The sequence below is a fragment of the Tachypleus tridentatus genome, chromosome 7 (genome assembly GCF_004210375.1).
Source record: "Tachypleus tridentatus isolate NWPU-2018 chromosome 7, ASM421037v1, whole genome shotgun sequence".
Classification (NCBI taxonomy): Eukaryota; Metazoa; Arthropoda; class Merostomata; order Xiphosura; family Limulidae; genus Tachypleus; species Tachypleus tridentatus.
Genome location: NC_134831.1, coordinates 60,171,069 through 60,184,752, shown reverse-complemented (window position 1 = coordinate 60,184,752; position 13,684 = coordinate 60,171,069).

The window sequence follows — 13,684 nt, the reverse complement described above, 5'->3', positions numbered from 1 at the left end:
CATTCTATTCGTTATATGCTTAGAACTGGCATCGAATAGCGAGGGGCCAAAGTATTCAAATAACTCTCATGTGTATGTGCTTAGCATTTTATTTATTATAAAACGTTGGTATTGTTAGTAAAACACTTTCTTACTAACAATACGCAAGTATTAAAGACTGAACATTTTTTGTTTATAAGGAGATATGGTGGTTAAACCTATTGTTACGGAAGATGTAGGTAATGTAGGTTGAACTCATGGATGTTCTTAGACGTAAACGCTATAATTAAGACGTAACTGTCACTGGATATAAAATTTGTCACAAATGAGATAAAGATTTTGTCAGAAGTAAAGATACCAACATACCTTTTATATGTTGATACTGTTGGTGAAGTACGCTATTAGAAGGTTTTGACAGAAGTAAAGATACCAACATACCTTTTATATGTTGGTACTGTTGGTGAAGTACGCTATTAGAAGGTTTTGACAGAAGTAAAGATACCAACATACCTTTTATATGTTGGTACTGTTGGTGAAGTACGCTATTAGAAGGTTTTGTCAGAAGTAAAGATACCAACATACCTTTTATATGTTGGTACTGTTGGTGAAGTACGTTATTAGAAGGTTTAGTCAGAAGTAAAGATACCAACATACCTTTTATATGTTGGTACTGTTGGTGAAGTACGCTATTAGAAGGTTTTGACAGAAGGTAGTATTATAAAATAATGTGGTTCCCTGTAGAACCCATTGTTATTAAATAGATGCGAGTATTGTTTGTACAACACTTGTTATCAGCCAGATTTGTGTGTTGTTTGTGGAGCATATTGTTATCAGAGCCAGATCTGAGTGTTGTTTGTAGTACATGCTGTTATCAGCCAGATTTGAGTGCTGTTTGTAGAACATATTGTTATCAAACATATTTAAGTATTGCTTATATAACATGTTGTTATCAAACACATTTGAGTGTTGCTCGTAGAACATGCTGTTATCAAACACATTTGAGTGTTGCTCGTAGAACATGCTGTTATCAAACACATTTGAGTGTTGCTTGTAGAACATATTGTTATTAGAGCCAGATTTGAGTGTTGTTTCTAGAACATATTGTTATCAAACAGATTTGAGTGTTGTTTCTAGAACATATTGTTATCAAACAGATTTGAGTGTTGTTCGTAGAAAACACTTGTTAAGAACATGTTGGTAAAACTTTGTTATTAAAAACATGGATGTTATTAGTTGAATAAACATTTATTAATAAATTAGCTGGAGTACTCGTCCCCTGTACGGAAGCTATGTAAATTCATAATTAATGAAATAATATATTAAAACATGAAAAGTTGCTTCCCTTACATATAATTGTAAAAAATAAAAATACGCACCCATAAAATCTTAAAATACAATATGCATGCAATTCGGATGAACCCAATAAATCCTCGTGCTAAATGTGGTGAAAATCCATCTACAGGAGGCGAAGTAGTGGTATAAAGAAACGCAAAAACACCCATAAAAACGGCAAAATAACTGAAATTGTATATGTACTCCCGCATGGATCTAATGAACTTCCACACCTGTTTTGGTGGAGATCCATCCATACCAAGGGAAGTAGTTATGTAGACATGCAACGGAACACAGACAGTGCTATTATATTTATATTGGTACCTAACTAAAATTCAGTGAAATAACATTAAAACCGAAAGCACTCTAACAGTTTCGCTTTTAACTGTAAAATTATTTACAACTTATAAAGTAACATCGAAATTCTACAGAAATTCAGAGAAAGGTGTTTTCAATCCGACAGTGATTTCTTTTATTACTGTTGTAATTTTCATCGACCTGTATGAGTTGCATCATTGAAGTTGATGAGTGTTATAGAGTAGATGTAACAATAAAAACCCGGTCGCACCAAACATGCTCGCCCTTTCAGCTGTGGGGCGTTATAATGTGACAGTCAATCCCACTATTCGTTGACAAAAGAGTAGCCCAAGAGTTGGTGGTGGGTGGTGATGACTAGCTGCCTTCTCTTTTGTCTTACACTGCGAAATTAGGAACGGCTAGTACAGATAGCCCTCGAATAGCTTTGTGCGAAATTCAAGAACAAAACAAGCAAACAACAATTACAACTAAGTATTATAACCCAACGAGCCTGAAGAGTTCAAGGGTATCTATGGCTTTCCACGGTTAACAAGGTGTATTGAAAATCTATTATGCACTCTTCTTGCTCCAATCCTGTATTAGAATACTTAAATATGAAATGTCTAGAACTTCAATAACATTCATTTTACTTCCATAAAAAAGTGGGTGCAATCGATCAAACGTAAGCTATTAGAAGCCAAACTTAGTATTGGCTGAAAAGGTTATTATTCAGGCACTACGTTATTATATTCGTTGCACAGAACAGCGTTTAACTCTAAGATATCTTAACCACTTTTCAAATACTTGTCGAAATAAATACGTAACGAAAGAAACGGGATTACTTCCTCTGGCAATTCTAGGATAAACAAGTAAAAGTCTGATTAATGAAAATAGTATTTTGAAATTACGAATACAATTGCTAATTAAAAAAATACAAGAGAATGACAACGACGTAGAATGATGTTGAACAACAACTTATTCTCATAAAACTAAACAAACAAGTCAGAGTGTTCTAAGATTCAGGTATAGCTGTCACTGATTCTGGATTACTAACAAGAGAAGAAGGTGCCATCTGGTGCCTCGACACCTCTAGAACTTTTTTAGAACTCTTTGGACCGAATAGCAGGATTGACAGTTAATTTTATAACTCGCACGAAGCTAAAATACAGAGCGTGATGAGAGGATTACGTCTCGAACTCTGACCCTTTCGATATGCAGCCTAATAAGGAAACCACCAGTTCACTTCTGGTTTTCAAAGTATCATGAGAGATTTATCCTCTTAGGTGAAGGCCTAGGAATATGCGTGTGTGTGTTTTACTTATAGCAAAGTCACATTGGGCTATCTGCTAAGTCTACCGAGGGGAATCGAACCCCCTTATTTTAGCTTTGTAAATCCGTATCGCAAAATTAATTTTTATTCGAAACCTTATACTGAAATTAAAATGGGTTGATGTTTTAAATATCAGCTACGAGTACACATTTCATATTTTTAAGTTATTTCATGAAATAAAACGCATTAATTGCTCAAAATCTAAGATTAAGAATGTCTTAAAATCTTAAATCAGAAAAACACAACATGAAGAATGAACGTATAAATTTATATGTTAGGAAAGATAAAATATCCTTGCAGAGGTGGTGTTCATAACATTTTTATATAGAATTATTATTTATTTTTTAGATGGAGAGTAATATTACATAATGCATTAGGCAGTTATATCGAACTCACTTTCTTAATTGTATGATGGTTAATCATGCAGCTTCAAAAAACCAAACAGTTTGGCACGTATATAATTATCTCCGATCCCAGAAAACTGCCGATGAAGGAATGTTATACACGTTATTTTTTTTATTGTCTCTGGTTTGAAAGTGGTAGTTTTACCGACTTTCAGAACTAAAAATCAAACGTTATATTCCCCCACAGTGGAGTTAACATATAACCTAATGTGGCTTTGCTCAAAACAAACAATTTTTTTTTTACTCTACATGAACCGCAGAGCAAAATATATCAAGCATTAAATCAGTCATGATATGATAAAGGTTTTTATTCACGTAAGCCTCTTGTTTGGTAATATAAGTTATTTATCTTGCTTCTGACATTTGTTTTTCTTGGTTACATGTATATCAGTGCTTACAATTGTGATATTTTCCTATTACTTTCATTGGACACTTATACAACTTCTAAAACAGTAGGTCCAGCATGGCTTGGCGGTTGAGGCACTCGACTCGTAATCCAAGGGTCGCGAGTTAGAATCCCCGTCACACCAAACATGCTCGCCCTTTCAGCCGTGTGGACGTTATAATGTTACAGTCAATCCCATCATCTGTTGGTAAAAGAGTATCCCAAGAGTTGGCGGTGGGTGGTGATAACTAGCTGACTTCGATCTAGTCTTACACTGCTAAAATATGGACGGCTAGCGCAGATAGCCCTCATGTAGCTTTGCGCGAAATTAAAAAACAAACAAACTACAACAGTACCATTGGAATTTCTCCAAACTTCTGACTAACGTATTGTTCATGCACTTTAAACATTGTTTACCTATACAAAGAACTCAGATATGTAGTATACATAAAGACAATCAGAGAAAATTAATAGCTGTCAAACATTTAAAGAATATGCGGATATAAGGCCATCGTGAAATGTTCATATATCAATGAAAAGAAACAGGCACCTTGCAGTCGTAGTTCAAATTACCATCACTCAACCCATAAAAACATTTTTATAACTATTATTTTATCAAACAAATCGCCAACCTACAAACAAAAAATCCTTCTTTGCTATTTAAATTTCAGGTCCATTGGTAATAACAGATCATTTCTTAAAATACAGCAGTAGTTATTTGAGTAAGTAGGCCTACAAGGTCGGAAAAGAAACCTAATCTGACTAGTAAATTAAACGTCTACGGTGATATTACCCAATACATTCTGTCAGAAACTGCAAATTCTTTTCTCGTGACAAACATTAATACGACATCTCAGCTCAGACATGGAACATGTAAATTTACACACTTACAAAAACAGACGTAAACTTAATTTGCTTAATATATTGGGGACATTTTATTACACTTTTATTGTATACTTAATAAAACGTGTTCTAATTATTCTGATTTCAATTAAATATCCTTATTACATCGTTTTGTATTTGTTTAACTAACAGTTTGCCTTTCTTCACGTGTCTATTGGCAAATTTTCAATTAAACCTGTTAATAAACATTTAAACTCGGGTTATTTGTTATAAGGCATTATACAGGGTGTTCGGAAAGTCACTGTGCACTTATATATTTGTTAACAGGCATGTTTCAATATAGAATACAGGAGATAAATTTGAATGACAATTATAAACAATGTTGAAAGTGACCCCCCGTTAGCATCAAATCAATAAAGGCTTGGATCCTTCTTATTTTGTTTCTAAACACTGCTATCAGCTGCTGGCTTGAAATAGCCTGAATAGACATATGATTACAAAACTGCAAAGTGACTTTCCGAACACCCTGTATAATTTCAGATTTTTATGCTTGTATTATAATTTTCAAGATACTTTAAGATTATCGAATTACGCATTTTTAATTTTTCATGTATTTGAAAGTCATTATTTTACCAGTCTGGCAGAATTTTAATTTTGTTTCTCATTCAAACAATTAAAAACCTAAATAGCTTTTTATTTTTTACTGTTGTATAACAGTATTATTTTTCAGATGCTCAAACACTTGTGATATCGAACAGGGGTGGGCCCGGCATGGCCAAGCGTGTTAAGGCGTGTAACTCGTAATCTGAGGGTCGCGGATTCGCATACCCGTCGCGCCAAACCTCCCAGCCGTGGGAGCGTTATAATGTGACGGTCAATCCCACTATTCGTTGGTAAAAGAGTAGCCCAAGAGTTGGCGGTGGGTGGTGATGACTAGCTGCCTTCCCTCTAGTCTTACACTGCTAAATTAGGGACGGCTAGCACAGATAGCCCTCGAGTACCTTTGTGCGAAATTCAAAAACAAACAAAACAAACAAACATCGAACAGGGGCGTAGATTTTCTACACCCGATGTGGGGTGATTTTTGCAACCACTGTTCAATTTGCAAATTGGTAATCTCTGGTTACGTGAACCTGAAAGCTGTAAACATGCAGTCACAGAGTAATCTTGTTGCCGCGATACTTGCATGTACACTTAGGCCTACTGACTGATACTTACGAACTAACGCTTAGATCGAAAAGCTTAAAAGCACGCCTATATTAAAAATGTACATTTCGGCTACTGAAAAAGCCTACACCGAGGCCTAATTATGTGTGTGTGTTTTTCTTACAGCAAAGCCACATCGGGATATCTGCTCAGCCTACCGAAGGGAATCGAACCCCTGATTTCAGCGTTGTAAATTCGGAGACATACCGCTGTACTAGCGGGGGGCACCTAATTATGTAATTCGATTGGTAAGAACACGAGAATCACAAGAACAAACACACAATTTGTAGGTCTGTGATGCAATAAAACAATTCAACAGACAAAACTGTAGGGGGATGATTGTATGCACCATACCCCCACCTAAAATGAAGGGAGGGATGTATACCTCCCATCCCCTCAGGATCTACGACCCTGATATCGAATAAAAGATTAGACAGTGACTTTACTAATGATAAGGAAAGATATGAAAAAGTTGTGTTTTTAAATTCAGTTGCTTTAAAAGAAATATGTGTGTTTTCTATTTGGTAATATATTGTATTTATAATATGTGATCATTTCATTTTGTACTTATTTCAGTATAAGCAATTCATTCAATTCTAGGTTCTAGCCTAGAAATTTAGATTTTTCAAGTTAATTTATTTAGGGAAAGTACAAGGACTAAGGTAGCGAACATCTTATATCCATGAATTAGTACTGAAGGGGTCACATTTTAAAATTCGTAGCTCTAAGAAGGTAGCAGTTACTGGTAAGCTATTGAAAAATTACTTCGGCCAGGACCTAAAAAAAGGACAAAGGACAGGAATCTGTGGCGTGGTTCTCTCCTCGCTACCGCCTATCATGTGACATGTAGCGTGGCATTAACCTGGTTTTCCAGTTTGCCCGTGATAAAGGAAGGTCTACATTTTGAAAGTATTCTAGTTACAGGGCTTCGTATTTTTGTCTTTACTCTTTTTGAACCTACGTATTTTCCTAACATCGTGAATTAATCTAGTTTAATATTATTGTAAAAGGGGTATATATATATAACAACTAGCTTCGGATATACATGAAAAAAACTAATTTCATAAATTCTGACTCATATTTTGACTGTTAATAGGTCGATTTGAAAGGACTGTAGATCATCACTTTTTTATTTATATACCATGGTTACTTTCATAGAGCGACTCACTGGAAAAGCGCTATAACACTACCGACAGGTCATGGTAACATTTTTTGGTAGTCGTTGTATTGAATGTTATAGATAATGGAAACAGGAAGTAAATACAATAAGATTTTTTACTCAAGCATAAACTTAACAAATCTGACAGAAAATGGTCGTTGTTGAGAGCTTCTGAGTCCAATAAAATTAGAGGGCTTGTTGTTTTCTTTTTCAATAATAATAAAAATTACTGTTTCAGATTTCATATTTTATTGTAGTTTATTAACAGAAATTGCAAAATGAGCGGTAAAAACTTACTTATAAATAAAAAAAAAAGCCTTGTTAAAATGTTTATTTTTAAACAGACCAAACCAATTTCTCATATAATTTACTAACAAGTCTAATGACATACAATGAATTTTATGCATTGAAAAAAACACGTAAAGTTCACCAAGTTATCTCCACAGGTAATAAACGTTTCGTACCTTAATGTAAATAAAAGCTTATGTACAAATTTGTCAAATTTTTTTGCATGAATAATTACTTTTATAAATATATTTCTGTTGTTAAGAAAACTTAAATACTTGAAACCTTTACTAGCGAAACCATAATGTGAATAAATTAAGTTTTGAGAATCGCACAATTTTTTTTCTTCAGTTCTGTAATTATAGGGTTTCACCAGTAAAGGTTTCACTGGATACAGATTGATGCCTTTACTGACGAAACCAGAGTAGTGAGTTGGTAAATCTTTTTTTCAAACGTACAGTTATTTTTTTTCTTCAATTGTGTTAGAAAACTTAACTTTGGTTACCATGAGTGTTAACCAGGCATATGTATATTGCAATAGATAATATTAAAGTTAAAATATTTAATATTAGATAGTATTACGAAAAACAAAATTTTATTCATTCTATTTGTATTTATTTTAACCTTAATAGATTATCTGAGATAACCAATAGTTAAGTCGATACGTATATATTACTGAATTGATACCTGTTGTGTCAAGACCTTTTTGAAAAGTTGGACAGAGTCCATAAATTCGGCGGCTGATATAGGTCTGCACATTCAAAATTACATTTTATGTTTTTATTAGACTGTGAATTTTAATTTGTGGAGTTATAGCTGCCTTTCATATGAACAAAAGTAATATAACGCAGAAAGATTGTCAGACTAGGCCTTGGCCTGATTTTTCGGAGACAAGACAAGAATGTTTTAAGTGAATTTTTTCTTTATATTGTTTCATTAGGTATTATATTATATACATTGGCGCACGTTTAGAGGTGTTTGCTTTCACGGAAAAGATCATTTTCCCAAATTTCCTATCCTGTTTAAGTCTTATCTTTGTGATCAAAATCCGTGATGTTTTACACTACAAATTACTGAAATCAAACTCATGAAGTATACCTTACGAACAATATAATCGTTCAAGAATAGTTTGGAAGAAACGAACTTTGTTCTCTAATAATTACATTTATGAAAAAGTAAGCCTATTTCATAATTCCAAATGTATATAATTCAGTTGTTTTCCTAAGGCTTTCAAACTTTTTCCGATAAATCTGCTAGACGTTTATTAGTTTTGGAACTCAATGTTACAACCCCAAACCATTTTCACATTATATAATACTTCTTTGTATTAAAATATTGATGGTGGTATTTAGCTGTACAACTATTGCTTCTCAAAGGATTATTTGTTTGTTTAAAATAAAGCCACGATGAGCTAGCTACCCGCTGTGCCCAACTCAGAGTATCAAATCTCGAATTTTTGCTCATTGTTCAAAGAAGACCATATGTATCATGATGGAAGTTTTAACATACAACACTGACAAAAAGATTAATACATTTATGGTTCATTGCTCCTTTAATCATTGTTGTATGCACAAAACCTCATCATGCTGTATAACATTTTTTTCATTGATTAATTGGTGTACTGGTTAATATATTGTTATAATGCTTATTGTTTTTTAATATTTTCTGTTGTACGTGCTTAACTTTACATGCCTCACTGAATATTTATTGCATATCAGCTGTTCCTGGGTGTTAGTCAATTATTACTAAAACGGTTATAAAACCTTTTTTCATGTCCAAGCTTTAATTCTGTAATTCTTACATAGACGTTTGGTTTTAGCTCAATAATAATTCACGGTGTTTTTATAACATGAAAGACCACAGAAAGTGATACTAAGCTGAGGATAAAACGAAAGTTTAAAAAAGACCCTTATTTTCAGATAATAAGGGAACATATTTCGTTTTATCATTATGGTTTGATCAGGACTAGTAGTACAAACCTTCAACCATACAGCTGGGATTCACTCTTATTTCTGCACAATTGAAATTTTTTCGGACCCTAAATATTTATGTACTGGTAATGGCTAATACAGTGCAACATAACAATAAATTATTGAACAACATGATAAAAATAAATTTTATATGGGGCAATATATCTTATATGATTACTATTGAAGATTTAATGTCTAACATATGTCATTCCTTCAGTTCTTGTTATCTTTGGCAACACTTTGTTTCAATGGTACCTTAAGGACATAAATAATGTTTGTCATCACTATACAGCTTTAAGCATTCTAATGAACTTAGAAGACATCTGGTGTCTTTAAAGAACAGCAACAAAATCGAGAATTTACCTAAATCACCTCGAGATAAAAGATCCAAGATTTTTTTTATTCCAGCGCCAAGATTAAAGTTACACAACATCTAAATACTTTATGCAGGCTTATGTTTCTTTGGTGAAACTTAAAATAAAACAGGACTTAAATATGTACTGATAAGTTTTCAGTCTAAACACAATATAAAACGGTGCAGAAGCTGTAGTCCACCACGGTATTCTCAAGTTCCGCCCATGATATGACTTCTTAAAGTCATAACTGTGTTTCATCAATTGTTTTATTCTTTATGGTGGCAATAACCTTGAAAAATTATGCAGAAACGGTTGCGATATTAATTATGTACACTTCAAACAACTCTGTACAATCAGAATGGAAAACAATGAATGAGGTGCAACAGTTTTGCACTATCTTGTTTAATGGTTTTAGTATTAGGCCCCATTTTATCATTCAAATGGAATTTAACTTCTCTCTAACAACTGTTTATATACTAGAACGTGTTTCATCGTAACTACTATTCAACTTTAGAAATACGGATGATATAATCGTCTCTGAAGAAAGTTTACTTTCATCAAATAAGGACAATATAAAGATTCAGACAACCTTTTCACAGACTAGAAATGAATGAATACTTTGAATATAATAGTGTTATACCCTAAAACTACAGGTGACATACTCTAAAGTTATTTAAACTTTATAAACACGATCCGTATATGTTAATGCTCTTGCATGTGGCCGCAGATGCGAACTATGGCGCCACAGGCGGTATGTTTAGGACCTCATAAAAGCTATTGGAATAAACTTGGCACATATCCTGATACTGTTAACAAGATAATAAACAAGAATCTAGCGATGACGAGGGCTTACAAGTCAAAAGTTCACAATTTTTAACAGCTGTTTTCATGGGAAAGAAATATTCTGAAATGAAATCTTCTGGTGCTACCTCAGTGGCATTTAGTAACTTGGTTTAAGGAGCAGACATTCCACACACAGTAGAACACCTGTTGCTAGTTCGTCAAAACGCATGTGTTTTATTTGGTCTAATCATCAATAGTAGAAACTTTTTAAAGGAAGCTATGTCGTTGACCAAAAGCGACTAATGATGGCCATCAGAACGAGCACAATCAATGATGGAAAAAGGTACTTTAAGATCAATTCAGGACATAGAACAACATCATTATTATAACATGTGATTAACACTCAGAAGTAAAATACAACATTTCAGTTACAATAACTGTATCATTTATCAGGTCTAGTGAAATAAAATGGTTCTATTAATAAAAATCAAGTGTTGTAACTTAGCAAAACACGAAAAAAGTTTGAAAAAAAGGTAGATATTAAAAAAGGAAGATGGAAATGTTATAATCGAATAAACATTTGTATAACTAAATTACCGTTAAAGAACTTCTCATATAAAATGTTTTAAAACTAGAACGTAGTATTACCTTGATAGTTTTAAGTATATCTTCATGGATACAAGGATGTAAGCCCTTATAATAAAAATATCAAACATTATTACAAAGCTCTCGTTATTAGAGATAAGTTAGGCTTGAATCATTAGGTTTTGGTTACTTATTCCCTATATACAAATATCACATAGAGAGTTGCGGACTCAGTCCGAAAACACACGTGTTCATGTCTTCTTTTAAACTTCATTATATGCGTTTTGATGTTCTCCATACATCAATTAATTTTACTCAAAGGACTGTTAAAGAGTTACTGTCTCTTTAGAAAGTTTAAAAACAAAAGATTGGTTTCACATAACTGTAATAATCAATTAAATGTGATTTTTATATTAAATTTGTTTCACGTTAATCTTTATACGTCGAGATCATTAAAGTTAAAGAAAGTAATTGAATGAGAAAATATATCGTTTGTATCCTATATTTCTTTATGTTTTATTATATTTTGTTGCATGTCAAACTTAGAAAAGAAGCATGGAAAGTTCTACAGCTGCTGCAGCACCTAGATTCTTGGAGAACATAATATGAGGAGTTACAGTCTTGGAGAACATAATATGAGGTGTTACAGTCTTGGATAACATATTCTGAGGTGTTACAGTCTTGGATAACATAATAAGAGGTGTTACAGTCTTGAAGAACATAATAGGAGGTGTTACATTACAGTCTTGGAGAACATAATATGAGGTGTTACAGTCAGGAAGATATAATTAGAGGTGTTACAGTCTTAGAGAACATAATAGAAGTTGTTACATTACAATTTTGGAAAACATAATATGAGATGCTAAGTCTTGAAGAACATAATATGAGGTGTTACAGCCTTGGAGAACATAATAGAAGGTGTTACAGTCTTGGAGAACATAATATGAGGTGTTACAGTCTTGTAGACATAGTATGAGATGTTACAGTTGTGGAGAATATAATAGGACGTGTTAAAGTCTTGGATAACGTAATATCAGGTGTTACATTACAGTGTTGGAGAACATAATATGAGGTGTTACACTACAATCTTGGATAACATAATATGAGGTGTTACAGTCTTGGAGAACATACTCTAAGCTGTTACAGTCTTGGATAACATAATATGAGGTGTTACATTACAGTCTTGGACAACATAATATGAGGAGTAACAGTCTTGTAAAACATAGTCTAAAGTGTTACAGTCTTTAAGACATAATATGAAATCTTACAGTCTTTGAGAACATAATATGTGGTGTTAGAGTCTTGAAAAACATAATCTGAAGTGTTACAGTCTTGGAGAACATATTATGAGATGTTACAGTCTTGGAAAACATAATCTGAGGTGTTAAAGTCTTGGATAACATAATATGAGGTGTTACAGTCTTGGAGAACATAGTCTGAGCTGTTACAGTCTTGGAGAACATAGTCTGAAGTGTTACAGTCTTTAAGACATAAATGAGGTGTTACATTACAGTGTTGGAGAATATAATATGAGGTGTTTCAATCTTGAAGAACATAATATGAGGTGTTACATTACAATCTTGGATAACATAATATGAGCTGTTACAGTCTTGGAGAACATAATATGAGGTGTCGCGTTAAAATCATGGAGTACATAATCTGAGGTATTACATTACAGTCTTGGATAGTGTAATAAGAGGTGTTAGAATCATGGAGTACGTAATCTGAAGTGTAACATTACAGACTTAGAGAACATAATATGAGGTATTATATTACAGTGTTGGATAGCATAATAAGAGGTGTTAAAATCATGAAGTACATAATCTGAGGAGTAACATTACAGTCTTGGAGAACATAATATGAGGTGTTACAGTCTTGAAGACATAATCTGAAGTTTTATAGTCATTAAGACATAATATGAAGTGTTACAGTCTTGGAGAACATACTACGAGGTGTTACAGTCTTGGAAAACATAATCTCAGATATTAAAGTCTTGGATAACATAATATGAGGTGTTACATTACAGTGTTGGAGAACATAATATGAGGTGTTACAATCTTGGAGAACATAATATGAGGTGTCACATTACAATCTTGGAGAACATAATGTGAGGTATTATATTACAGTGTTGGATAGCATAATAAGAGGTGTTAAAATCATGAAGTACATAATCTGAGGAGTAACATTACAGTCTTGGAGAACATAATATGAGGTGTTACAGTCTTGGAGAACATAATATGAGGTGTTACAGTCTTGGAAAATATAGTGTGAGGTGTCACATTACAATCTTGGAGAACATTTGTGATATTCGGCCCCCAAACTCCAAAATCCTTCCCACGTTTATGAAATTTTAAACAAGGTTTTATGTTAAAAGATATACTATTTTGTTTATTTTTCAGATGACATTTATATTATATATTATTATTAGATCAAATAGAAAGTACAGGAGTAGTTTCAAATGTTGTTATATTCGGAAATAATCTCACTCTCTTTGCTATTGTTTCATTGAATGAATTCGATAAAGAACCAAGACTCAAAATTATGGTGAGATGATTCATGAGAACAGTGAGATCTGAATTGAAAGGTAGAATTTTATGCACTCTAACTTTCTTTTCAAAGTTGCTATTAAATTAATATTCATGTATCAGATTTATTGAAAAATAATTTTAATTCAGCTAAATAGCAAGACTTGATTAATACGGGGCTGCGTACGTTATATTAAAATGATTTTGAATATGTAAAATAGAAAATCGCTTGGCAATTACAGCCG